Source organism: Pseudorasbora parva, chromosome 2 (genome assembly GCF_024679245.1).
Source record: "Pseudorasbora parva isolate DD20220531a chromosome 2, ASM2467924v1, whole genome shotgun sequence".
Lineage (NCBI taxonomy): Eukaryota > Metazoa > Chordata > Actinopteri > Cypriniformes > Gobionidae > Pseudorasbora > Pseudorasbora parva.
The window spans coordinates 11,345,013-11,369,465 of record NC_090173.1 but is presented as its reverse complement, the minus strand read 5'-3'; the positions used below and the strand labels follow the sequence as shown (position 1 = coordinate 11,369,465).

Below are 24,453 nucleotides of genomic sequence, written 5' to 3'. Positions count from 1 at the left end.
GTGAAGTATCCCTTTAAGCAAAGCTTCCGCGAAGAAAAACAGTTCCAGCCTGCTTTAAGCCTTTATCTATCGCTGCTAAATGTTGAAAATGAATGCTGAAAGGGTTAGTTCACCCAAAAATGAAACCAAGCCTATGATTTACTCACCCTCAAGTCATTATAGGTGTGTATGACATTCTTCTTTCAGACAAATACAATCGGAGATGTATTTAAAAAGTCCAGGCTAACGTTAATCCCAGCAGTTGTTGTAGTTGTGTTTGAAGTCCATAAAAAATGCAGCTGTCCGTCAAATAACGTGCTCCACACGACTCCGATGGGTTAATAGAGCCTTCTGATTCGAATCGATGCGTTTGTGTAAGAAAAATATCCATATTAAAAACGTTATAAAGGAAACCTGCCTTCCATTGTAACCCACGGCTGTTTAAGCCACAAGATGGCGCCAGCGTGAAGCACAGAAGTAGTACCGGTCAAGATCACTCGTAGTGAGCGGTTCTTATCTGGAAATAGCGTACCGCTGGAATGCGCGATTGACCAATCAGAATCAAGTATTTCACAGAGCCATGTAATAAATTGTAATAATATATCACAATATTGCTTTTTGTTCTGTATTATTGATCAAATAAATTTAGGCTTGATGAGCAGAAGAAACTTCTTTCAAAAACATTACAAATAATGTGTCCAAACTTTTGGCCTGCGATTACACTTTACCTCATCTAAACACAATACTTCAATCAAATTGATGCAATTAAGCTCATCAATGATCATCGAGACCATAATCGTAGTTAAATATGTGATGTATGTTATGGTTCCCCTCTGATGGTCAATGCCTTTGTCAGATTCGTCAATACGGTTGGCATCACATTTTGGGGGTGTCAACTGATAGTTGAAAACATCCAACTGAAGAAATTTTGGGCGGTCGGTCACAGAAAAAAATGTCCATAAAAATGTGTTTTGCATTTGTAAGTAGATTAAAAAAGTGTCCGTTAGCACGTACTATATACAAGTTCATTCTCTGTGCTATGCATGTGTGTAGGTGAAATCTGGCGTTCAATAGATGTTCGCTCACAGTTAAATTTAATGTGCAGACACACATTAAACCTTCACAGGTGGATGTAAACTGCAACAGATTTAAACCAGACTGAGAGCAAATGTTGTAAACCTTCAGACAGATAGTCCTAAAATCCAGAGAGGTGAATCTAAACCATCACCGGCAGCGGCTCCAAAGCTCTCGGCTCACATTCAGACATTAATGCCTGAAATAGACATTTGAAGAGGGCAAATCGGCTCTGATGGACCCCCAGACCGCAGGCTTTTACACCTCTCCAGCTGAAAGCCGAGAACACCAGCGAGAAGGAGCTCAGGATGGGAAAAGACTAAATGAGAGGGTGGCGAGAGTCTTTCCACAAAATGTCGTCGAGTTGATCTTTACTCATTGACCTTCATGAGAAAAAACTCACACAGTGCATGTCAATCCTCCTCATCAGTGGCATTTTAGTGTCATTGAGACACGATTTTAGTTGATTGTGTTTTTGTCAGTCACTTTGGATTAAAGTATCTACCAAATGCATATTTTCATATAAAAATATGAAATTGTGCTGTTTTTGTAATTTGATGTTTTTTATTTCAATTTTAATCTCTTTAGTACTTTAGTTACTGTAGTACTTCAAGTTTAAGTAAATGAAAATGAGAAATTATGCCAATTAATAGTTAAAATAAAATAAGTGTATTTTATTTTTCAAGTTCACATTTAAATTATGTCAAGTAATGAAAATGTTTTGTATGGCCTGTAAAAAAATATTGTGATTTTTAACGGTAAAACACTGTAAAAATGCTACGCTTAAAAACAGTAAACTCATCAACAGAACGTTTCCGTACTATTTACGGTGAATAACTGTAATAGTTCTAACCTTACATTTAATATAATTTTACAGTAAAGTACCGTATTATTGACAGTTTTTGGAAGTGAAAAAGAACACGGCGTTGTGTAAATTACAGTAAAAGCACGTAAATTGTCATTCCCAGAGTTCCCTGCGTGACGCTTTACATTTAATGTTTTTTTTTTTTTTTTTGGTTGAATTGACTGTTTCTTCTTAGTTTTTTTCTTTCTAATCAGTTATGTACATTAAAGGCAAGTTTATTTACTGTATATAGCACATTTCATACACAATGGCAATTCAAAGTGCTTTACATAGAAATTAATTAAAATAGGGATAGCATGTATAGGAAAAACAATACCATGTGTAAAAATAAAAATAGAAACAGTTGTAAAAAGAATTAAATAATAATAATAATAATAAAATAAAGATATAATGCTGATAAATAGATCCCTATCTGCCTGATTCTAAATTGTTTAGGGTTATTTCATTAAGGTTTTATGTTACATTTAATGTTGTAAAGTTAATGTTTATTGTAGTTTTTAAATTTCATGTGTGACTATGATCTTTGTAATTTAACATTAATACAGTTAATGAAATATGGTTCTTTACTTTAAAGGTGCCATGTGTAAAAATTGAGGTAAAAATATCCAAAAAATGACCTACACTCATCAAAAGAATGAGAAGAAATAAGGGCGATGATGTCATTAAAAAAATGTCAAGTTATAGTGCTGCAGAGATATCAACCTTAATTAGCAGAAGCATTACTAGCCCCGGCCCGACAGGTGTCGTAATACCAGTCTCGGTATGCGGGCAACATAACCAGCAGCCACCCTGGCGTACTTGAACCTGATGTCAATCGTGTGGAAAGTACAGCTCACTACTTCATTTCAGTTCAGGGAAGAGAGTGGACGGATGGCCGAAGCCCTTGGCCCCTTAAATGTGTCTGATATGATAAAAATAGCTGATTTACCTGAGCGAAAAAAGCGGAAGTGCGCGCGCCCGGCGACTGTTTCCCGTCCCGTCATAATAAAAGTCCCGGTACTCGCGAGCCGTTTAGAATAGGCGCCCTCCAGTGGACGAAAAGTTGCGTAGTGCACCTTTAAATGCAACTTAAATCTGTAAAACCTAATATATTGCTACCATGTTTTTTACAGTAAAGTTCTGGCAACCAGAAGCATTTTTACCTTAAATTTTACGTGATTAGTTTTGTTTGTTATGTTTTGTCTTCACATGGTAGCAATCACTAAGTTAAGTGGTCTAAATTTATTTAGATGTGTAAAAAATATCGTCTGTGGACCGTGTAGGACCATAAAAGGGTTTTTCCAATCATTGTATGAACATTTTATGGTCCTACACCTTCCATAGATGTCCTACATGTCTGTCAACGTATTTCATCTTATGCTTCTAAAGCTGGCTCGCTATTGCTAACCGTTCCCTACCTTTTAATCTTGCTCTTTTCACTGACTATTTTATATCTGTTCCACATTATAATATATATCACACAAAAATCATGCATTGTTTGAGATTAAGTGATTTGCAACTGTAGTTTTGGGTGAGGAGCACTTGAAGAAGTCGAGAAGCATGAGTGATGCAGTGAACTGCAGACGAACTTGTGTGTGTGTGTGTGTGTGTGTGTGTGTGTGTGTGTGTGTGTGTGTGTGTGTGTGTGTGTGTGTGTGTGTGTGTGTGTGTGTGTGTGTGTGTGTGTGAGACAGACAGACAGGCATTAGCTTCAGGGTACATCCATTGTTTGTCAGTGAGTGAGGCAGTCGACAGGTTCACAGCTTCCTGCCCGAGGCTTCGCCAGATTCGTCCTCAGTAATTGCTTCCCATGTCACTCTACGACACGTCAGCCTAACTTAACCCAGCCTGAACCAACTTAAACCAGGGGGGTATTCCAGAAAGCAGGTTATGGGACCCACACGGGTATGTTTAAGAGCAAGTTAGCGGATAACCTTAAAGGGTTAGTTCACCCAAACATGAACTGTCTGTCATTAACTCCTCGCCCTAATGTCGTTCCACACCCGTAAGACCTCCGTTCATCTTCAGACACAGTTTAAGATATTTTATATTTAGTCTGAGAGCGTATGCAAGTGTATGCACACTATACTTTCCATGTCCAGAAAGGGAATAAAAACATCATCAAAGTCGTCCATATGAGACATCAGTGGGTTAATTAGAGTCTCTTGAAGCATCGGAAATACATTTAGGTCCAAAAATAACAAAAACTACGACTTTATTCAGCATTGCCTTCTCTTCTGGGTTTGTTTTGGATCGCCAGTGTCACGTGATTTCAGCAGTTTGGCACGAGATCCGAATCATTGATCGATTCACTGATTCATAACCGTTTGAATCTTTATTTGAGGATTAAAAACAAACGCAGAAGAGAAGACAGTGCTGAATAAAGTCGTAGTTTTTGTTATTTTTGGACCTAAATGTATTTCCGATGCTTCAAGAGACTCTAATTAACCCACTGATGTCTCATATGGACAACTGTGATGATGTTTTTATTCCCTTTCTGGACATGGACAGTATAGTGTGCATACACTTGCATACGCTCTCAGACTAAATATAAAATATCTTAAACTGTGTGTGAAGATGAACGGAGGTCTTACGGGTGTGGAACGACATTAGGGTGAGGAGTTAATGACATACAGTTCATTTTTGGGTGAATTAACCCTTTAATTTCCGGTTCCAAAAGCGGGGGTAACTTTCAGGGTATAAGTAACAATGGCAACTCACTCTCTGAACATAACCTGCTCTGGAGCAGCTCATGATCCAGGGTTAGTTTGCTTAAGAGGTTTTCAGATGTGTTTTATATAATTCATTTAGTTATAAATATTACCAAATTTGTTTCAGTTAATATAGGCCTACAACATCAATCAATCAATCAACTTTATTTATACAGCGCTTTTACAATCACGATTGTGTCAAAGCAGCTTCACAGTGTCAAACAGGATAATATTGCAACAAAATTAGATTTGGCTGTACAGTCGTACTGGAGAAAACAGTGATGTTATCAGCTTATTTTAATTTATCATAGAGCGACAATGTTGGCAGATCAGTATTATAGTTTATAGAATTAAATAAGACCTAATTAATTAATTTTATTTGTAAATTTAGTTGAATAATTTGGATCATAATTTTAGTGTCCCCAACTGAGCAAGCCGAGCCAAAGGCGACAGTGGCAAGGAACCAGAAAAATAAACCTTATTAAGCTATATATACATTATATATTAATTCTTAGAATAGAGCTTAGAGTTAGAATAAATAGTTAATTCAAAATAAGTTTAAATGTTAATGCAATTCAAATATATCTATTATTTATTGTGTCATCTCACATATAGATCTGCATTCAATGGACCCTTCTCACGGACTGTGATGACGCGCTTTAACGGTCATCAATATAATTAATCCTGCAACGTTTTTTTTTTTTTTTTTTTTTTTGTATTTTCATTTTTTTTATTATTATTATTTATAACACTAATAGTTTGTATGATATTATTTCTTGCATCAAATTACAATAAACAACTTACCGCTGCTGTGAAGGTGTTTCTAAAACAGCGTCTATGGCTCCCATGATGGCTAAATTAACACCTTTCTCTCTTTTTACTGCTGTTATTACTCTATTTTCCCCTCTTTTTGAAACTTGTGAAATAACTATTGCTATTTGAGCAAATGGTGACACAAAAAAATATATTCTCTCGGTCAGTCAGTGTACAGCTATTTTTGGCCATTTGATTTTCCTTATAGAAATGGATATTCAAAAACAAAAAACGTTTTCGTTAAGAGGTACAAAATGAATAATCGGCTGGAAAATACGATTTTTACATATGGACAGGAATGATATGCCCCTTTCTGCTGATTGGTCAGCCGAAGATCAAACTGCTCTTCCTCAGTTCAGCAGAATAAAAGTCCTCTGCTAGTCTAGGTGTACTATACCTATACAGCAGAGGACTTTTATTCTGCTGAACTGAGGAAGAGCAGTTTGATTGAGCAGTATAAGATTTTATCTTTTATTAATAAAACAACCACCTAATGAATGGCTCGACACGACCCATACCCCCAGGGAAAGAGCCTAGACAGGACTTTCTTCTGTGTAAAAAATCACTTAGGCCTTAATTAATATATAAACTAATATAATTAGTTGTAAATTAAATATTTTAAACACTAATACAAAACTGATAACTGACAACCGGAGAACAATAGTTAAATTAATAGTCTTAAATTGCGACGGGTTAAATAAACGAAATAAGCAAACATGCCAAACAATCAAACGGAGACCAGCATGTAGGCTAAGTGTTCAGGAAATACGCAGCAGTTATAGCTACCGTTTGTTTTTGAGTTTATTTCATTAATATTGAGTATTAATTGATGTCGAACAAAACGGTGCGTGTTATTTTCTTTGCTGTGTTAACTTCCAAAGCACAGCATGTGGGCTCTCTTCGCGCTCTCCTGTGTCTCAAAGCTTTCACACACAGATTTTGAGAGTTGCCCTTTCAAACAAAACAAGTGAAGATGTGTGGACATACATTCATAATTATGAAACAAACACTACATAGCCATAAGTGGATTTTACATTTACAAGGACCCCATAGCCTAATTATAACAGTGATTCTGTGTGTGTGTGTGTGTGTGTGTGTGTGTGTGTGTGTGTGTGTGTGTGTGTGTGTGTGTGTGTGTGTGTGTGTGTGTGTGTGTGTGTGGTTTCTATCATGATTTTTTTATTAATAGCCTACAGCAAATTGTATTATCGACTGTCGCTATTTGCCAGAAAATAAGTCGCACCTGCGTGTAAGGTCAGGCCACCTGGTCATGTTGAGAGAGACACGCGTGTATTTTATTTGTAGCCTGCATTCGAATTTGTATAAAATACAGGTAAATAATATACAACAACAGACTATGCACATTCTACTTGTCCAACAGACCATTTTCACCATTTACAAAAGACCAATTAAATTAAGCAGAATATTGTTTTTAATATTTGGTTGTCTGTGTTTTATTTTGATAATGTGAATGAGGCACTGGCGCCAACTTGTATTTTGTCCTCAGCAGGGGAAATATACTTAGCCTAATACAGCAATTCATCACAATAGGATACAAATGAGTAGGACAGCATAATCGTCAATGAAACTGTAAAATGTATATTTTAATTTGTGTACATTCAAAATGACTACAATAATGCCGGGCCTTTGAAAAATAAAGAAAACATTAGGATGCGCTGCTTTAGCATCTTCTGGTGCACACCACAAACATGAACCAAAATACAGTGAATACCTTCTTGACACGCCTACTTTTAAAAGTCAACATTTTGATTATTTGACGTGCTGTAGGCTATTCCAGGCGCTCTGGGGGACGATATTTTTTTCAGTCTACAATTGGCTAGAAGTGCTCTCCTCCAATTGGTTATATCTTACATTCATGGCAGGCTGTCAACTAGTCTATTTTTTTTTGTCTGTTTTGATCGTCTTTACATCAGAAGTAAACGAAGTCAATCCAACATAGCCTAGCTGACAGCCTGCCATGAACGTGAGATAACCAATCGGAGGACAGCCCTTCTAGCCATTCATAGACGAAAAAGGCGGTACCTTCGCCTACCATCCTGGAAAAAAATATCGCTTCTGGGGGTATAGGCTATATAGTTGTATAATTTACAACTAATTATATTAATTTACATATTAATTTACACATTTTATAAAGACTGTGCAACCGGGGTGGACAGCTGTGATCCTGCCATACCCAGCTGATGCGAAGTGTAGGCCTTTGTAAATGTACGATAGACAGTAAAAGAAATGGACACAGCGACCCCATAGACTTCAACGGCCAATTGTGATGTCAGAAGCACTCACTTCCTGATGGCTGAGCGAACTGCGAGCCTCAGACTGAGCTTGACGACGTAGATGTGACGTGAGCCTCCTGTCTGACAGCTGTAAGTCTTCTAGTAGTTGTGGAAAGTGAAATCTGAATCACGTTGTTTAAATGTTTTCTCCCGTTGCTTTTGGCTCACTATGGGCTTCTCCCCATTCTTCTCCCTTGACTTTATCAGACTTTATGTCTCCACGTCCCCCCGACTGTCTCATAGACAGTAAAAGATTGCTTCTGAGCGTCTCCTCCTGTCTATACGGTAATTTCTCAACTGTGCGACAGTGTCGAGTTGGTTATGACGCAATCGTTAGCCTATTTTTACAAAAACAGCTTCTACGGGGCGATAGTGTAAGATACAAGGTAAAGGAGCCTTTTATACATTGTCGTGTTTCTTTAGAAATAAACAATGGACAAATGGAGTCTTTAAACGCCTCAGATGTAAAGTTATTCACTGTCAAAGTGACTCAAAAATGAATGGGAGTCAATGGGATGCTAACAGCAGGTGATGGTTTGGTTAGCAATGGCCGCCCCTATGGGTCGAACGCCTTCCGAGTGCTAGATTACCCCCTTGGTAATCTATACACAGAAGAAAGCCCTTTGAGGCTCTGCCCCGGTATGTGTCCAGCCATCCGTTAGTCTCTTCAATGTATAACGGAAATGTGAAGGCGGGGCGATTAGGAGAAGAGATCAAATCAGAACTGAAGTCTTGTGTAACACATTTGAATCATAGACCGTAAAAAAAATATCCGTTTCCGCTTGCCAGAGTTGACGCTTTCAGGCGGCCTGCACGGCACTGACATCTTGGGACCGAGTCTGCGCAGTAGCGATTTCGGGACTGGAGTTGTGCCGTAGAGAGCAGGAAGTAGAGCGGTGATATCAAAAGCCTGACCACTCTCATAGATGCAGAACAATGAATTATGTTGGTGTGAAATAATCAGTTATGGAAATGTAGAAATTAAAGTTAAAGCTCCAATCTGCTCCCAAAAATCCCAAAAAAAGTCCGTTAGTGCCTCAGCGACAACTTCACTCAGAGAAGACGTCGATCTCAGCTGTCAATCATGACGTCACACACCCCGTTTTTATAGCATCAGATAACTAACTAAAACTAAACTTAACACTTGAAATGAAATCGCGATGATAACTGCCTTCAGTGACATAAACTAACTTTGGGGAAAAAAAATTTGACGTTTGACGGTTGTACTGATACATATTTTCTCTCCCTCATCTGAACTTCATTGTGCAACTGCAATAGTGGCACAGGTATTTCAAAATAAGAGTCACGTGTATTTCAGCTTCAAACTTGTTTGTCACGCTTTATGTTTTTGGTTACACAATTAACTGTATTTATATAATTCCCATTTAATTCATAGTCAGGAGGAAAGACTAGGAACAGTATTTGACACAATATTCAATACAGTATCAGGGTTTATAGTTCAGTAAAACCATTAAAACATAACATTTATTTAATTTCAAGTAAATAACAGGCTAACTGAAATAAAAAATGAGCTTTAACTTAGTTGAAGCTTTAGCTTAACCTGATATACAAATAGAAATACAACTTTTTTTTTTAAACTAAAGATGTTTATAAAAACCTAAACCTAAAAAGTGAATTCACAAACCTAAAAAGTGAATTTTGTGTATTTTTAATGTATTCAAGTACCTGTCAGTTATTTAATCCTTAAATGCTTAATTAATGCATTATAATTGAACTAAACTCATTAGATTTAAGTTAACTAACAGACTAAAACTAAACGAACGCTTTTTGATATGTTAAAGCTACACTGTGTGTTATTTTCCCCCATCTAGCGGTGTAAAGGTATATGACCATCCAGTGAATATTAGTTTCTGTTCCTCTCACTTCTGATTTCGTTTTAACTCCTACGGTGGCTGATTTAGTCCAAGATTAACATGGCTTCCAGTTCGACCTCGTCCATGAGTGCCATCGAGTGTTAAAACACGAAAGGCGAAGCTTGAATTTACGGGTATGTCCCTCTTTGGCTAATGTACTTTCAAGATGGAGGGGCAACATGGCGACTGGCGTTCGAACCCCTCACCCGTATGTATTTTCAATGGCATATTATAAACTTACGAGAATACTTTATTACTTAAAAGAAGTAAATATAAATTAATGAGCACATATATTTTTGAAAGAACTAAGTGTTTTTAGCTAAGAATAAACTAAAAAAGTTACACAGTGTAGCTTTAAAGCGGAAGAGTGGAGGCTCTAACCCTAATCAAACACACCTGAGCCGGCTTATCAATGTTTTCAGGATTACTAGACGGCTACGGGCAGTTTTATCAGCGCTGGAGCTAAACTCGGCAGGACATTGGCCCCTCAGGACTAGAACTCTCCACCCCTGTGTCAAAGGATAGTTCACCTTTTGAACTGTCATTTGTCCATACAATGTAAGGGTGCGTTCCCACTTGTCATGTTCGGTCGGATTAAAGCGAGCCCTGGTGCGGTTGCTCTGTTAGTGCGGTTCATTTGGACATAAGTGAACGCTGCCATCCGAACCCTGGTGCGCACCAAACAAGCAGAAAAGACGGTCCTCGGTCCGCTTCCAAACGAACTCTGGTGCGGTTCGACTGAACGCAACTCGGACCAAAGACATGTAGACGAACCAAAAACAGGACGCAATGTCACAAGATCAGACGCTACAAGTCAGCTGATTGGACGACGCGGAAAGATTAATCGGTGTATCCAAAATGAGTAACGTTAATGTGGAGCGATGAGGAGGTAAAGGGCCTCATCAATATTGGGTCCGACGAGCATGTTTCGAAAATGCTAGAAAAATGGCACAAAGCCTCCCTGCTCTTCATGTGTTCTCAGCTGATAATAATAATGCCACATGTACACACATTAAATGATGGTGTTTAATCCAGCACACAGCATTTTGAATGCCTGGTCACGAAATATTCGTCATAAAAGCCGACCCATCAGGTTGTTACCGTCTCCCTATGCCTTTGGTTCGGTAACTTTAGGTTCGCTGTTAAAAATGCCAGTGTGAACGCTAAGCGGACCAGGACTATATGTTTTGTTTTTGTTTTTTGGTCCGGACCAAACAAACCAAACTAACCGAACCACAAGTGTGAACTAAGTTAATGGGGTCCAACGTTGTTTGAGTCCCAAACATTCTTCAAAATATCTTCTTTTGTGCTCATTATGAAGGGCGAACATTGCGATCCGGCGTCCCAACAGTTATCGACTGATCTGCTCTCGGTGTGTTTGCGTTGACATCTGGGTCACACAGGTTAAACTCTCTCTTGCGTTATCGACGCGAGTTTGATCTTCGTCTGGCTCCTCGCTCATCACTCAGATGCATTGTGGGTAAACACAATGATTGTTCAGATGATTGCGATAAAACACCCGAGCCAAATATCGCATGTGTTTATTTCACAGATCAGAACTGACTGAGGAGTTTGAAATAGAAAAAACGACTAATTTCTGTCTGGCTTAATATTGTGTGTTTGTGTTTTTCACTGTGTTCTTGCCGCAGGCTGGCAGACTTGGCTGAGAAAGAGGTGAATGCCAAGTGTGTGTTTGCGGACATGCATATGTTTGTGCAGGTGTGTGTGTGTGTGTGAATGGATTGGTCTATTAGAAACGAGTCCCTCCGGGAGCTCCAGCCAATGAATCACGGGTTACTTCATTGTTCTCGGATCATAACACACCTCTAATTGGCAATTCCTCTTTTTAATTGAATTTGGTGGCTTTTAGGATGATAACACAGCTGTGTGTGTGTGGGAGACTTCAGGAATCTCTCATTCTCTCTCATGCTGGTTTATCTCTTTTATTTTTGCTGTGCTGTTACTTTCCTAAACGATCGGATGTGTGATTTTTGACCTGCTGGATTCGAGTCATCTAGAGACCAGGAGTCCGTTCTTCATACCTCGCTTAATCCATCTGAGATGATTTGACCGATCTCAGATCCCAAGATCTTCTATCCGTTATAACTGATCTCTGGCTATAAATCGCTGAGTGTGCACTCCTGTCAAACACACGTGATTACTGGACAGTCTTACTGCGCTAATACTGTCAAACACACACACGGTTAACATATAAACACAGTTGGTTTTGTCTAAAGTGAAAGTAAAATTGTGGTGTGTGCATGAGATGCGAGCAGGCCGTGAGCGCTTGTCCTTAAAGGGACAGTTCACCTCTAAAATTATATTAATAAAACAACTAAAAACAAAGAGAGAAATCTCTCACTGCTCTTGAATTAACTAATAAAACAGTAGCTTTTAATCAATGTTGTATATTGAAGACTATGTAGTTTTAATTTTAGCCTACATTAATTCATTCAATTTCATACTTAAATGCTACTGTACACCTCTGAGCTGCCACTGTATATCTTTATATATATTTATTTTATATTATACAATACACTAGGAATGTGTACACAGGTTTTTAAGTCAAGTTTTAAGTTTAAGTAAGGGTTTTCAAGTCTTTGAAGTAAAATAAAGAAAGAGTATTGCAATAAAAACATTTTCTCTTTAACCTTTTTCTGTTCCTGTCGCCTAAGAATAGAAGAGCAAAAAAAAAAACGAACCGATCCGAAAAACGGAGGTATTGAACCGTTGACTAACTGTATTGTTGCATCCCTATATATATATATACATACACACACACACACACACACACACACACACACACACACACACACACACACACACACACACACACACACACACACACACACACAGATTTCATTGCTAGAACTATTTGTTTAATCATTTGTGAAAGAATGCATCACCTCAAATACACACAGTATATTTTTTTGATGTGAGATCATCATTCTCTCCCTCTCATGGACTAACAGACTCTCTCTCTCTCTCTCTCTCTCTCTCTCTCTCTCTCTCTCTCTCATTCCTCATTCCTGCGTCGTCCGTGTTTGCGGTCCGCTGTGTGTTTCCTGCAGCTCTTCATCAGAGGAAGAGGAGGACCTGCGGACGGCTTCACTGAGGATTACAGCCCTCACACCACTGTGAGTACAGAAGCATCCTCATCTCTCTCTCACACTCACACACACACACTGACCGCTGCTGGAGTCTCAATGCGGCGAGGTTTCTGCTTGATTGTCTGTGGATTTGCCAAAGCTCAGTTTGGAAGAAATAAAAAAAGAGACTGGTTGTCATCCAGTAAGAGTATGAGCTGTAAAAAAATGCATGTGAAGATCAGCTCAAATTTAGAAATGTTTGAGTGTATATTGAGATCTGGGCACAGTTTGAAACATTATTGAGATCTCTAGTGTAACTCTAGAGGAGACTTGTGTGAGTCTCACTAAAATCTAGGAGAAACCATTGAGACAATGAAGAGTGCTTTAATGCTCAGTTCATGTTTACCACTCATAACATCATTTGGAGAAAGATGGGTATCAGGCAGTTTGTTTGATCCTGAGATCATTGAGAAAAGGTTTGAGTTTACAATGACATCTCCGACTTTTGCTGACTTTAGAGAAACAATTGACACTTTAAAATAAATTTGTATTATTATTATTATTATTTTACTTTTTTGAGTGTTTCCAGTTTGAGTGTTTCTAAAGTTTATGCTGAGAGATCACTATTAGAAGAACAATTTATTGCTGATTTCTCATTTATGTCTTAATCTCTGACATTCGATGGCTGACTTTGGTAGATCTGAGCACATTTTGAGACATTTGAGATCGCTACTGAATCTGTAGAGGAGACTGATATTACTGGAGCCTTTTTTTCCAGAGAAACATTTGAGAAGCACGAGATTCAGCAAATATCTCCATTTAATCTCACTGAAATGCTGGAGAAACAATTGAGATGTCATTTGGGATTTTTCTTTCCAGCTTGAGTGTTTCTGGAGCTCATGCTGAGAGATCGGCGAATAGAGGGAACATCTTATTGCTGATTTCTCAGTTATGTCTCAGTATCTTAGATGTTTCTCATTAAATCTGGTGGGAGGAAAGAAAATCTGGATAGCATCCATATCTTTTGATCTTGGGATGAATTGATGAGACATGTTTGAGTTCTCATTGAGATCTCTGAGTTTTGTTGGCTGACTTTGGTAGATCTGAGTACAGTTTGAGACATTATTGAGATCGCTACTGAAACTGTAGGAGACACGAGTGATATTACTGGAGTCTTTTTCTCCAGAGAAATATTTGAGAAGCATGAGATTCAGCAAAGTCTCAATTTAATCTCATTGAAATGGGAGAGAAACAAATGAGAATTTAAAGAGATGTCATTTGGGATTTCTTTTTATTGTTCTTTTTTTGTTGTTAAGTGTTTCAAGTTTATGCTGAGAGATCGGCTATTAGAAGAACAATTTATTGCAGATTTCTGATATGTTTAAATTTCATCTCTGATGATTTTTTTTTCATAAAATCTTTTGTGAAAAAGAAAAGATGGGTATCAGCCAGATTATTTGATCCTGAGATCATTGAGAAAGGTTTGAGTTTACAATGACATCTCTGACTTTTGCAGACTTGTAAATATGAGCACATTTTAAGATGTTATTGAGATCGCTATTGAAACTGTAGAGGAGACACGAGAGATATTACTGGAGCCTTTTTTTCCAGAGAAACATTTGAGAAGCACGAGATTCAGCAAAAATCTCCATTTAATCTCACTGAAATGCTGGAGAAACAACTGAGATGTCATTTGGGATTTTTCTTTCCAGTTTGAGTGTTTCTGGAGCTCATGCTGAGAGATCGGAGAATAGAGGGAACATCTTATTGCTGCTTATTGCCGCTAGTTAGTTTTTCTCAAACTGAAGCTTCAAAATAAGATCTAGCATCTTGCAACATGACATCAGACTCTGCGTAAACATACACGCCACTTTCTAAAGCCAACTGGCGTTTTATCTGTACGCATTTTGAGCGATCCGTGTGTATGTCTACGCCAAAACGAACCATTATGTGTGTGTGTGATTCCACGTGTATGTCTACGCCGAAATTAACCATTGTGTGTGTGTGTCCACAATGCAAATGGATTCATAAAACGTACTAAATGATGTTTTTTTTGAAAATGTAAAAACGCAGAATGTTTCTTGCGATGGGTAGGTTTAGGGATCAGGGTTGGGTGTAGGCAATCGTTATTGTGATTGACGTGGTCAAATTAAATGTTTAGAATCTGTTGCAGGGCATTTCTGCTGAACTGGTTTGGGGGGGGGGGGATCACGTATATGACATCATACCAATGTGCCTTGAGAAACTCTTTGTGATTGGTCGATGAGACGCTACAGGCGTTCTTGTTTCATGACGGGAACGCCCAAGCTGCAGCTGGACCCTTCTCAACAACTGAGCTAAATCAAGATATATATAATTGGGGATTTTTTCCTATTGATCTGGATCTTATGCTGAGAGATCAGCGAACAGAGGAACATTTTATTGCTTGTTTCTCATGTATATATGTATCATCGCATATAATTCTCCTTAAAGGTGCCCTAGAATGATTTGAAACAATATATTAAATTGTTCTCTGATATCTACATAGAGGGTATGTGGCTTATTTAAGGGCAAAAATTGTCCAGATACAGTTTTACAGGTCCATTTACAACCCTATAAATTGTCCCTAGGATGTAATGCTCTGTTTTTGCCTTATTTGGAAGAGTTATGAATATTAATGTTGAGCTCTGCTCTGATTGGCTTTTTTCAGCAGCTCACAGCAGTTCAGTAAAGCGGCTCGTCAGTCCTGACCGTCCTGACAGAACACAGACCGACTGAACGACACTTTAAGCAGAACATCTCAAATGGAGATTTCTGAAATGCAGCTGACTTGTTTATTGGTGTTTTCAGATCATCCGCGTGCGAGAGAGAGCTCGTGTGCATATGGTTGCCAGATTGGACATGTTTAGGTAAAACAACGGATAGTATACATGTTCTTTTCACAGAAAAGCTCTGTTTGGTGGATTTAAATTACTGAAATCTGGAAACCGCAGGCAGGGGCGTAGCACCAAATTTTGGGCCCTGGGTACAAACCATCTTGCTGGGCCCCCGTACCATGTATGTGTATGTATAGAAAACGGACTTCCCTGCCTTGGGCCCTGGTTACTCAGTACCCTTTATCCCCCCAGTCCCACGCCCCTGACCGCAGGAACGATCTTCTTTCCCAAACCAAAACCAGCGATGACTCGCCTTTTTCCGTCAACGATATTGCATGTTAATATAATGTTTGTCACAATGTAGGCTAAGGTTACGCAGTGACTGTGATGAACTCTTAATACAAGCATGCAAAAACATCATACTTAAGTTCTCAAAAATATAAATATATATATTTTTACAAAATGAATAGCCTTGTCAAAAGACTATCGTTTTAACTTATATGGTGGAGAAGGTGACGTTTGTTAGAAGGATCGAGTGAACGATCTGTACACTCTAAAAACTAATACTATGATTTACTCAATTTATTTGGTGAAACATTTTTACACTAAAAAAATTGAGTAAATTTTAAAGCAGTGAAATCAATTATAGACACCATAAGAACTGAGTAAATGTAAGTAAAAAAATTAAGTAGATCTGAGTAACTGCATTTGTTACATTAACAAATTCAATTGAGTAGAAAAAATTGGGTAAAAAGCATTTTAAAAACCAATATTTATGACTAATATGAACTGTTTTTATTTATGAGTATTACTAACTTGTATAGTATAACTTTAATTTCCTCTAAACCTTTGTAAAATACTCCACAGTCCACACAAACACACTTATACATGACATGGCCTTTATTGTCGACGAGTACAGCAATAACGTTACAGCATATATTACTGTTTTGACATGTAAAGAATAACAGTTATTTTACAACATTTAAACTCATGTAACAAACATTTTAGAAGTAAAAATTAAACAATTAAAAGTAATTCAAGTGTAATCAACCGGTCTGTTATCCCATTTCCACCGTATCAGCGCTGTTTCTCGAGCCTGAGATGGACTAACGGAGGTCTGCGGGTGGACTTTGAACTTGAGACCGCTGTCCTGCGTTTCATTCGTAGCTGAAAGATGCTGCGACGCGCCAGACTCCATAACCTGACAATAAACAAAAAGTGCCCAGTTTTACTAAGATTTTATCATCCAAATACATTATATTCATTATCTTTACGAATAAAGTTGTGTTTTGAGCAACACAGCAGGCGTTTCAAAGACCAACGCCACACGTTACTCACACTGTCCCTGTATGTTGTTTTGAATTAAATAAAATGCCTTTTAGCACAGTAATGATTATATAGATTTAAAAAAAAACATACAAACCTGAATTTCACAGAGGAAATGCCCCAATTCTGCGACGCTGAGAAGAAGAAACTGCTCGGGTGACTGAGGAGAATTCAAATATCCGCACTCACTCAACCGTGGAGCTGTCGTCACGTCAGAGGGTGGGGGAGGGGTGCATTGTTTTAATCGAGTAAACTTACTCAATTTCTTCAGTGTCTGTTAAATATTAATAATCTTGATTTTAATTAAGTAATATTTGTGGTTCTTGAAACAGATCGGTTTAATTCTCCATTCTCAAATATTTTGAAATAAATTTCGCAAATGTATTAAGTATATTTAAAATAAATAATTGGTTATTTGAATACTAAATTATTTTAGTGAAAAAAACTTAAATATAACTATACATTTTAGACAAAATTAACTGTTGGATTTTTAGTCAATTATTTTGGTATGTTTAACTAAAACCATCAAGTAAATGATATTGATAGATTTTATTAAGTTAATAAAGTTAATTATTACTGTGATATTTACTAAGCCCCTGAATTATTTTTTAGAGTGTAACCAAAGTATCTACGGTTGTATTTTGTAATACAAAATAATATTACCCTTTGTCATTAGACACACTATTTAGTTTGGTATGGTACTTGGTGTTTCCTATTGTTACTGTAAGCATCTTGAGTTATCTAGACAAACGCGGTCTCTCTAAGAAACTTTCAATTTAATCAGAAATTGTTTAAACAGTCAATAAGTGGATAAATCGCTCCTTACTGCTTGCAGGAATATAGTCGCCCCTTTCTTCAGTTTAAGACGCTGAGCGAAGCTTGAAATGGGCCGAACGAACGATCTTGAATTAAATTGTTGTGGTATCCGATTATAAACATCCACCATGACTGTTGACATGTTTTATCTGTGGGAAGGGTAGAAAAGTCTCCTGCACAGCCTGAACATGACGTGTGTCCATGAGCAGCTTGTTTACCTGATGATTCGCTCCGTCAGTTCCGCCTGATAATGAACATGTTTGGGCAGATGCAAATGTTGGGGACGTGCATATAAATGATCCCCAACGCTTACGTCACGGTTGGGTTTATGTTGAGAAGCACTTTTTTTCCCGTGGTGTTTTTGATTTACGAGATTTACATAAGAAGGAGGAGGCAATGGTGTCTGAGACTCACAGTATGTGATGTCCATGTACTGAACTCTTATTATTTCACTATGGCAAGGTTAATTCAGTTTTTCTTTCTTGGGCACCTTTAAATCTTTTGGGAGAAAGAAAACAAGGATAGCAGCCGGATAATTTGATCTTGTGAGAAACGGTTGAGTTTATGATGAGACTCCAGCTGTTCATCCCATTGCTGCGATCACAGAAACACCTGCGATCTTGTTTGTGATTTTTGTCAGGATGTCTCATTGCTTTATAGTGAAAGCTCAGGATGTGATGAAGTGCTCCTCTTTTATCTCTGTCCTGTGAAAGCTGTGAGTTTGCTGAATATCTGCTGACCTGTTCACCGCCGGAGCTCGTGTTTCAGAAATGTGAAGCGTCTGTTCGCTGAGCCTGTGAGACGCTGCATCCGTCAGTCTCTCTGCTTTTCTCTCTGACAGATTGCCACATCTCTGGAGGAAAGTTGTAGTGCTATTAAAGCGCTTCGTGCTGCTTTACACACCATCTGCTTCAGAGATTCGCAGAGGAACGGAGAAAACAGAAACAAGGTGTTTGCCGAGGGAGAAACGTAATGAGAGAAAATACTTGATCGTTCAATGATTATGAACCGTATAGTGATGAAGCATCAATCCCAACAGAGACTGAAAGTTTTGACCTTTATCGAGTTCATTTTTAGACCGTTCATAAGTGGCAAATCATCTCACGATGTGAATATCTCATTAGGGTGAAGCTTAATGACTGTTTCCAGCCGCTCATAATGACAGAAGACTTCATTTTGTGTTAGTTATACAGAGAACGAGAGGAGAGCGGATAAAGCGAGACAAGAGATGAGATCAATCAAGTTCATGATTTCTCCCTCTCTTTCTCCGTCTCTCGTGCAGGTGGTTTGGCTGCTTATGGAAATATCAGGTGAGATTTAAATTAGTCCCTAGTAGGTATATTAAAGTTCTCCATCACAGAGACACACACACACACACACACGTGACCGGTTATTAGATGAGCTGTATTCTGTGTAAATGACAGACACATTTAGGAATAGTAGTTCTTTAATTTCTCCCGAATTTATCATTACCATATCAATATTTAATTTCTTAGGCTATATTTCATATAATTTGAATTTGTTATTTTATTTAAAAAATGTATTACATCATTTGAATAAAATTCAATTCATTCAATTCAATTCAGTGAATGAAGCCACAGGTTGCCTTAACAAGTGTCATTTTATTTTATTTAAATTCTAAAAAATTTAAAAAAATCTTAATTTAAATTAAGTAAAATATTGATGACATAAATCAATAAAATAATTTCCTTCGATTCAGTAAATGAATCAGCAGGTTGTCTTAAGTGCAATTATTTTATTATAAATACATTATTTAAATATTTAAATTGTTTAAAAGGTAAATAAAATTTAAAGAAAGTGAAATGCTGAAGAAATGTATTTATTTATGTTATCTATTAATGAAATTATAGTGCATAATGATGTACAGAATCACACGTGACATGTATTATGTGTATTGAATAATGTGAAGTGGGCTTGATTTTGATCTGTCAGAAGTAGATTGGATTGTGAATAATTTTGTTAGTTATTATTGTTTTGCCCCGCCCATGTGGCCTTGTTGGCATCAGGAAAAGAAAGTAGTTTCAGAGGAAGTTATCATATATTCATGAAATATAATTAAACTCTTTATTATTATTGTTATTAAAATATGCACAAAAGAAATGTATTAGGAAAATATTCATATTTTATATTTAACATTGATGAAACATGCCAAAGATTGGTAAAAGCTTTATAGTGCCAAACTCTGTAATACTCGATTCTGATTGGTCAGTCTGCTGTCTCTACTTTAGTTTTTGTCTTTTAATATCAGTTAGTCTTGTCAACCTGTATGCTAGCTTTTAGTTTCGTATTGCCTTCCCTCACTGGCACATTAATAACTGAGACTGGATTGAGGTATCTGTCAATTCCCATTTGACATATAATAATTGTTGAGTTATTACATTTTTAAGTGTCTAAAGGAATCATAGCTTTCTCCAGAGATAGAAGCAGCAGAGAGAGAGTTTTTTTTAAATGTGGCTCACCTGTCAGCGAGAGCCGTTCATCACCGCCACAGGAAATGAGATCAGTGCCACCTTATGACAGCATCATTTTAAAAGCAGAGACACGCCATCATTACATTCCCCCTCCGACACGCTCGCGCGTCTCTCCATTATTATTATTATTATTGACTAGAGAAAGAGATGCAACAGAAGCCTTTCTGCCTTCATTACCAGCTCACCGTCATGTGTTTACATGTTCACACACTCCATATTCACCACTGGAAAGTTACACAGTTTAAACATTTTTCGGTTGGATCTAATGAAACAAATGAAGACATTTTTAATCAATCGATCAATCCCTCATTCACTCACACACTCTGTCGAGCACTCCCTCACACTCACACTCTCACTCAATAACTCGTTCGATTACTAATTTATTCAACCACTTGTTCGACCACTCAGTCAGTCACTCACTCGATCACTCACTTAATCACCTGATCGATCACACACTCAATCGATCACTCATTCAGTCACTCACTCAATCACTCACTTGATCGATCACACACTCAATCGATCAATCACTCATTCAATTGATCGATCAATCACTCATTCAATTGATCGATCACTCACTCACTCAGTCAATCACTCACTCAACCAACCGATCACTCACTCACTCACTCAGCCAATCACTCGATCAATCGTTCACTGACTCACTCACTTATTCACTCTTTCATTTGATCAACCAATCACTCACTCATTCAATCAATCACTCATTTAATCAATCACTCATTCAATCACCCACTCGATCGATTGATCTTTCACTCACTTAAACACTCACTCGATCAATCACTCACATAAACTTGATCACTCACTCACTCACTCACTCACTCACACTCACTCAGTCACTCGAATGATCACTTAATCACTCATTCAATCAATCCCTCATTCAATCTAACACACATTTGATCGATCACTCAATCACACATTCACACATTCCCTCATTCAATCTATCACTCACTCGATCACTCGATTGATCACACTCAATCACTCATTCGACCGATCACTCACACACTCACTCAATCACTCTATTCGATCACTCACTCGATCGATCACTTACTCACTCACTCGATCGATCAATCACTCAATCACTGCAATATATTTTTATTATTATTATTTATTTATTCACTCACTCGATCGATCACTACTTGATCGGTCACTCGATCAATCAATCGATTACTCACTCGATCGATCACTCACTCGATCAATCAATCACTCACTCGATCGATCACTCGCTCAATCACTCGCTCAATCGATCGCTCGAACGATCGATCGCTCAATCACTCACTCACTCACTCACTCACTTGAATGTCATGACACTGTTGTCAAAATGAGCAGCAAGGAGGAGAAGCGTGAGATTTATTAAATTAGCGCATGAAGGGTCAGTGTACATCTGCTTGTCTGTTATCTTCACTGTGAAACTGAAGCTGTCATAAATTTCATTCAGACCTCTCATGATCTCTGAAGAACCTGGTGAAAGTAGCATTCAGCACTAATAGAAATGATGAAGGCATTTGCAGTGTTGCTGGAGAAGTGGGTCTCATCCACCCATTGTTTGCTAATTAGTAATTTGGCAGCCGCCTCCATTATAGTCTAGAGTGTTTGTTCAGTCATCTGAGCAGGTGTGCGCTAACTCTAATGGCGAGCCCGTTTCTCGGATGGTTTTGTGTGATTTCAGCAGCATTTAGACATTAACTGCACTTAATCTGCTGCTAAGACCCACGTCCCGCTGGAGCCATTTCTGCAGGAACTAATGAAAGTCCTGAACTAACAAACTTTAGCCCAAACATTGACTGATGTCTTAATATCGCCTGATCGTTTACAGTCTAGCTCAGTTTAATCCAGTTTGCCATCATTTCATTTACAGTAAGTATCAATTTAGTCTCAATGTTCCAGCAAGTGTTAATTTATTTAAAATTAAAAATTATTTTGTATTCTTTTAGTGTATGTTTTTATTATAAATATAATAAAGATAAAACGGCAACGCTTTATTTTAAGGTTCAGTTATTAACTATTAACTAGCTGCTTATTAGCATGCATATTACTAGGATATTGGCTGTTTATTAGTACTTATAAAGCTCATATTAATGCCTTATTCTACATCCCTTAATCCTACCCAATACCTAAACTTAAATGCTACAAAAACTACCTTACTAAACATTAATCTACAGTAAATTAGGAGTTTATTGAGGCAAAAGTCGTAGTTAATAGTGAATATGTTCCCCATACTAAAGTGTTACCGATAAAACAAATATTAAAATAAAAAGAAATTTGAATGTGTTTTTTGTGAAAATAATTATTTTTCACTCAAGGTTAATCTTTATATTATATCAAATATATGAAATATAAAACAGATAAAATAAAAAATACATAAAATAAAAATGTAATAAATACTTAATAGTAAATGAAATATATAAATAGTAAATGAAATATAATTGCAAACCAATAAAATATTTTCTTTTGTTTTTGTTTTTATTTTTCATTTAATTTTTTGTTTTTTAATGATATACATCAATCGGGCATAACGTTATGTTATGTGTGTGTCTCTTACCTGGGGAACACATGGCCCCAGGATGCACTATGGGAAGAAGCTGGTGGAGGCAGTGTGATGTTTTTGGCAATGTTCTGCTGGGAAACCTTCGGTCCTCCATCCATGTGGATGTATCTTTGACACGCTCCACCTACCTAAGCATTGCTGAGACCATGTTCACCCTTTCATGGAGACGGTATTCCCTGGCGGCTGTGGCTCTTCCAGCGGTATAATGCTCCTGACACAAAGCAGAAATGCTTCAGGAATGGTTTGAGGAGCACAACAATGAGTCTGAGGCGTTGACTTGGCCTCGGAATTCCCCAGATCTCCTCGCAACTTGCAGAACTTAAAGGATCTGCTGCTAACATCTTGGTGCCAGATACTACAGTACATCTTCAGGGGTCTAGTGGAGTCCATGCCTCGACAGGTCAGGGCTGTTTTAGCCACAATAGAGGGACCAAAACAATATTAGGAAGGTGGTCATAATAATATGCCTAATCGATGTGTGTGTGTGTGTATATGTATATAAAAAATATATATGCTGATGAATAATTTCAGTGCTTGGTAAGAGACAACTTATTTATACAATTTAGAAAAACATGTGAAATTAACACAAAAAATGCTGGGTTGTTTCATCCCATGTTTAGGTCAAATATGGACAAACCCAACCGTTGGGTTTACATTTTTAAAGTATATTTTTAAACACAATTGTTGGATTTTACCCAAATATGAGTTGAAACAACCCAGCATTTATTTTTAGAATGAATGCTTAGAAACGTTGCTATTTAGGTTTTGAGTGTTTAAGTTGGCACCAATATGGTTAGAAATGATCAATTGTGAATTTTTTTCTTTTCTTTCTTTTCCTCTGTGGCTCTTATAATCGGTCTGTGGCTCTTATAATCGGTGGCATGCAGCGTGATCAATAGCTGTGTGTGTGTGTGTGTGTGTGTGTGTGTGTGTGTGTGTGTGTTAGCTGAAGAAACCAGGATAAATGGACGATTACGTGCCATTGGAGAGACATCCGTTACACGCACACCTTTCATCGGACAGTCATTTGACCTCTTCTTAGTCGATCGTCAGGAGAATTAACGATCGACTATCGATTAAAGGGTTAGTTCACCCAAAAATGAAAATGTGATGTTTATCTGCTGACCCCCAGTGCATCCAACATATAGGTGTTTGTTTCTTCAGTTGAACACGAATTAAGACTTTTAACTCCAACCGCTGCTGTGTGTAGGTCATATAATGGCGTGAATGGGTAACAAAAATACGAACAAAAAACATGCTTGGAGAACATGCACAAAAACTCTGCTGCTCCTGACGACACATTGATGTCTTAAGACACGCACCGATCGGTTTCTGTGAGAAACACAACAGTATTTGTTATTTTTATACCCCATATCCCGACGAGTCTCATCTAGTTTTCCCAACGCCATTACTTCCGTCTGATGAGGTCAAACTGGCGCGATCATAGATATATACACTGGCGCGATCATCGTTTCTTTATTAGAAGATCAACAATGTGGTTGATCTATGTTTAAGCACATTGTTGAACATAGACAGTTAAACTATGTTCACTTAGCCAAAAATATGTGCGCATGCATATGCAATTCTGTTGCGTGTCTGCTGCGTGCCGTTTTCTATAGCTTTGCACAGCAGAAGCGTGTCTGACACGGAGCTGCTGCGCGGTGACGTACAGGGAAGGCCTATACTTCATGTTAAACATAAATATATAGCTTACTGATACAGCAAA

The 24,453-nt window shown here is 37.7% G+C and overlaps 1 protein-coding gene across 4 annotated transcripts in view; it reads left to right on the top strand.

The window, feature by feature from the left end:
• rbfox3b (RNA binding fox-1 homolog 3b) overlaps nt 1-24,453 on the top strand; it is a 622,784-nt gene that overhangs the window by 8,183 nt on the left and 590,148 nt on the right. For 3 of the 4 annotated variants that reach the window (XM_067456312.1, XM_067456283.1, XM_067456267.1), the window contains exon 2: nt 12,661-12,726. The gene's annotated coding sequence lies outside the window, so the exon portion shown is untranslated. Of the gene's footprint in view, nt 1-12,617; nt 12,727-24,453 lie in introns of those variants that run through there. The other variant, XM_067456276.1, reaches the window with a different exon arrangement.